The sequence below is a fragment of the Mytilus trossulus genome, chromosome 5, assembly GCF_036588685.1.
Source record: "Mytilus trossulus isolate FHL-02 chromosome 5, PNRI_Mtr1.1.1.hap1, whole genome shotgun sequence".
NCBI classification, from domain to species: Eukaryota; Metazoa; Mollusca; class Bivalvia; order Mytilida; family Mytilidae; genus Mytilus; species Mytilus trossulus.
Window position 1 is genome coordinate 18,942,453 of NC_086377.1, and position 5,128 is coordinate 18,947,580.

The 5,128-nt window shown below is 31.8% G+C and overlaps 1 long non-coding RNA gene across 1 annotated transcript; it reads right to left on the reverse strand.

The window, feature by feature from the left end:
* Window positions 1-998: 998 nt before the first annotated feature.
* On the reverse strand, window positions 999-4,890 carry LOC134719479 (uncharacterized). Its single transcript, XR_010107598.1, has 3 exons — window positions 4,807-4,890; window positions 3,176-3,269; window positions 999-1,119 (listed from the first exon to the last, which is right to left on the reverse strand). It is a non-coding gene; the product is annotated as an uncharacterized LOC134719479 (long non-coding RNA).
* Window positions 4,891-5,128: the final 238 nt, after the last annotated feature.

Sequence of the window (5,128 nt, forward strand, 5' to 3'; positions counted from 1 at the left end):
AGTAATTATTATCAGAGGTATTATGAGGTGACACGTCCAGGCATTCAAGCGAAGTCCTGTCGAGCATCAACATTATCATTGCATCGCTTCATTGTTGACCGCATAGATCAGTGTACGCGGTCATTTATTCGGAACTTTCATGTGTAATATACATTATATATACATTTGCGTCGTCTTGAGTCCGACAGTTATACACTAGATATTAACAAACTAATAGGTATAGTCTATTTTACTACCACTAATTTTTGAATGACATTTTTGTTGTAATGAGTGATATTAATGAATATCTGAATAAGTCCAACTAAAACTAGTATGAAAAAAACACTTTCTAGATATTTTCAAATGGTAAAATAAGGAAAATACATGTATGTACTTGTTGTCAATAATTATGGCCATTTTGAAACATAGAACATTTATTTGACAAAAATATCCGCACATGTCGATCATAAGTTTGTACAAATAGAAAGTTATTGAACTATATTTAGTCACAATATAGAATATGTAAATTGCTATAAGAGAGAAACTTTCAAATCAAATTTGATTAAATTCAGATTTACATTCTAAGTTACTTTTCTTCTTCTTAGTTATGAAAATGAGCACAGTAAAGTCACAAATGTATGTTTCAACTAGAAATCACAAATGTGATTATTGGAATCTTTGGAAATAGCACGTGCAATTGTCACTAAGCGTGACAACCTTGTAAAAAGTTCTATTAATAAGTAGAGTTCTATTAATAACTATTGTCAATTTCAAGTTTATGTTTAATTTCCTACATGCATTCAATTTATTGGACTTTAAAGTTCGATTACATCATTATAATCTATGCCAAATATTAAAGTTTATTTTTGTTTGTACTTGCATACATTTCAAGCTATGATTCTGGAGATTCTGAAACGACAAATTACCTTTTTTCACATATGTAATGCGATGTCAGTGTGCATTCTCTGTCATTCCATCGATACTGATTACTTCTACTAAGTAGAATACAGTCTTGATTTCCCCTTCGATTGTTTGGTTGAGTTGGTGATGCCCAATCCGAAACTGTTATTGCCTGGTTGGTTGATGCCCACTGGAATTCGAATTGTCCTTCTCCAAATCGCTGTCCACCAATCCAAAATCCTGCAGAAAAAATATTGAGATGCAAACGAAGAAAGTATAATAACTTACTGACTTTTGAAAACATTTAAATACTGTAAACCAACTTATTTTCGAGAGCGATTTATTTTCGCGACTTTCGCGAGTAGCAAAATGACGCGAAAATAAATCGTAGCGAAAATGTAAAACTTAGATCTTTCCTTATTATGCTTCTTCATAAAAATTTGAAAATCGCGAAATTAAATAGCCGCGAAATGGACTAGAAAGGGTAACACGCGAAATATAGTATCCCCGAAAATAAGTTGGTTGACAGTAGTTAAACAATAACGAAAGGCAGTCGAATATCCGAACTAGAAAAACATTTGTCGTGCAGATATTATTCAGAAAGATTAACCTACACAGACACCAATATCAGAAATTACAACAAATGACAAAGAATAGTCGTTACCAAAATTTGGCCCCCTTTTTCTCGTTTGTGACATCAAGGAATGAAACGTTTCTGTTCACTTGATGTGTGCATGAGCAAAACGAATTATGTTACATGTCTAGCGTATGAGTTCACTCTCCGAGTTTTTGATGGCTCGTATTGCTCAATTTATGTGCAATGTGTCGTAGAAGATGACGTCTTTGAGTGTTTTAATTTGTTTATTTTAGGGTCTGTCCCCACGGTACCACATTTTTCCAGTTCAAAAAAAGGTGAGAGATCGATAAATACTTCAATTTATTAATACAATAGTGGTTGAAGATAAAGGACTTTCAAAATAAATCAGTCAAAATAACAGTGATTACCTGATAACAAACAGACAAATACCACAAAATGACAATAAAATCCAGTGTTCGCTTTACAGAAAATAGAGATTAGTCAACAAGAATAAAAAAATCATAAAAGAGGTAAGGACGACCTCAAAATAACATTATGTCATTCCATTTGATTACATCAATTCGGGCATCACCGAAAAGTCATTTACTCAACACTTTTTCTAAATAAGGAAATGCCTCTATCAAGACAGGAATATAAAAATTAATTATGGAACGCCATAGCTGTCTTATATGCTAACTCGATGCTTTAATTTTTACACAAATGTTTAACTCAAACAGTAACCCGAACTCTAATTTGAACTATAACATAATGGAGGGCTACAGACATCCAACTTCCAATGCAGATAAAACATAGACATGTATAATCTAACAACAGATCAGGTTTTCCAAAATTAGTCAAGTGGTTTTACCTCATCAAGTCATAGGATAACGACATCAAAGAATGAAAGGACCATATCGAATACTGACATTAACACATCATGAAGTGTAAAATTGTAAAATATTTAAGAAAACACTACGTTATGTTAACGCCACATAAAGAATTCCCAAATCATCATTACGAAACAAAATTCCACATCATGTACTGAAACAACTACATTACGTTAAGTCACATAAAAATCAAATAATGTTAAAACCACATTGCCTAATGACACTACCACATTGCCGAATGACACAACAACATTAAATTATGGTGAAACAGTATCGGGTAATAACAAAACAATATTAAAAATGACAAAACTAGTCAATACGAAACCATATCGTGTAATATTGAAATTAGATTAAGTAATGACTTTTTTTATGGGGTTCGTATTGTTTATTCTTTATTTGTTTATGTTGTGTCATGTGTACTATTGTTTGTCTATTTGTCTTTTCAATTTTTAGCCATGGCGTTGTCAGTTTGTTCTAGATTTATGAGTATGACTGTCCCTTTGGTATCTTTCGTCCTTCTTCCATATTGAGTTATATAAACCATCATTACGAAATGTCATAACCGTATAATGTAAAAACAAAATATCATCAAGCCAACTTATGGGCAAGTAAATTTGAGTTCCAAATGGTCTTAATATGTTTCTTTTTCCTTAAAAAAATTCTGCAAATTGTTTGGTTAGCTTAAGTAAACAATGAAATCAAGAGCACTATTTAAGTCATGGAAGGAATATTTGAACAGACTTTCTTAAATTGAGTGACTGAGTACGTGGTCTGACACCTCAAATATCAGCTATGACAATGGTTTATCGACTATTTGTATGTTTAAAACTACTTCTATTTTGGACTGATGCAACATTCTTCACAGCATTTATTTCTTCAATGGTTTCCAATTCTGCCAGACGACCACCCATCTCTTGACAAGACGACTGAAAATTTAAATCAAGTTATAATATAATATGATATGATATGTTGACATGAATATCAATTATATGGTATTTTTTATAAATTTTCTGTTTACAAAACTTTGAATAATTCGAAAAACTAAGGATTTTCTTACCCCAGGAGTAGATTATCTTAGCCGTATTTGGCACAACTTTTTGGAATTTTGGGTCCTCAATGCTCTTCAACTTTGTATTTGTTTGGCTTTTTAACTATTTTGATCTGAGCGTCACTGATGAGTCTTATGTAGACGAAACGCGCGTCTGGCGTATAAAATTATAATCCTGGTACTTTTGATAACTATTTACACCACTGGGTCGATGCCACTGCTGGTGGACGTTTCGTCCCCGATGGTATCACCAGCCCAGTAGTCAGCACTTCGGTGTTGACATGAATATCAATTATATGGTAATTTTCATAAATTTTCTGTTTACAAAACTTATTCGAAAAAACTAAGGATTTTCTTACCCCAGGAGTAGATTACCTTAGCCGTATTTGGCACAACTTTTTGGAATTTTGGGTCCTCAATGCTCTTCAACTTTGTATTTGTTTGGCTTTTTAACTATTTTGATCTGAGCGTCACAGATGAGTCTTATGTAGACGAAACGCGCGTCTGGCGTATAAAATTATAATCCTGGTACTTTTGATAACTATATGGCAATGCTTTTATAAATGTCGTGTTCCAAGTCTGGAAAAATGCAAATTGTTATCTTAAAGTTCGTTTCTGTGTGTGTTGCATTGTTGTTTCTTTAGTGTTTCTGTTGTTTTCCTTTTATATTTGACGTTTTTCTCTCAGTTTTTGTCTGTAATCCGGATTTGTTTTTTTCCTCAATGGATTTGTATTTGTTTGTGTTAAATTATCTCCCAGTCCATTATTGAAAAGATTGATGTACTGAACTTTGCTTTAATTAATCCACTTAAGAATATGAAAATAGGACGGAGAAAAATTTCGAAAAATATTTGACACCATCTGAATATGCTGAACGAAATAAACATATGACTGCCTATCTTTGTTGATCGGTAGCCCTTTTTTTAATTCCTTTTATCGGAGTATCACCAAAAACCAAGTCAATAATATGCATTCATGTGTATCTAATATCTTTACATTGATTAACCTATAATAGCTTTGGAAAACAGAAATTGTTTCCAATCTTTTGGACGTTTGGTCTCTATTAGATAGATATCTAAATGGCAAAAATCGCCATATTAAAAAAAACAACCCTATTTTAACGTCTTTTTTTATTGACAAAGAGATCTGTAAGACATATTAATAATGATAATAGCATATGTAAAATTGGTATATCACTTAACCATTTTTAAACATTTTTTTATCAAAATAAACAAAAGGTACAACACAATATTTTAAAAACAAAATATACCTTTGCTAAACAGAATTGAGGATATAATATATTAATTCTATAACAAAACTTTAATACGCATTTGACAAAACCAAAATCAGATTCATAGATCTTTGTGTATATATGTTCTTCAAATCTCAAAATTAATGAATGAAAATAAACAGACCTGAGCTGCATTCCAACCGAGTTGAGTCCCACCACTAAAAAAATAACAGCGTGTGCCTCGTAAAGTCCATCCGAATTCACAAGTTGGTACTGAAATAATCAAATACAGCTTGCTTTATTATAATTGATAACAAATATCTGTGTATGCTAACAATTTCATTGTTTCTCTTATATCTGTATTACTTAATTAGCATTTTATAAACCCAAATCACCGACGAATCTTGAAAATTTAGTATTACTGTTAATTGGGACAGTTGTATCAACATTGTGTGATGATTTTAACACAATTGAAATCAATAAACTGTAGGTTGCATTTCTGTAAA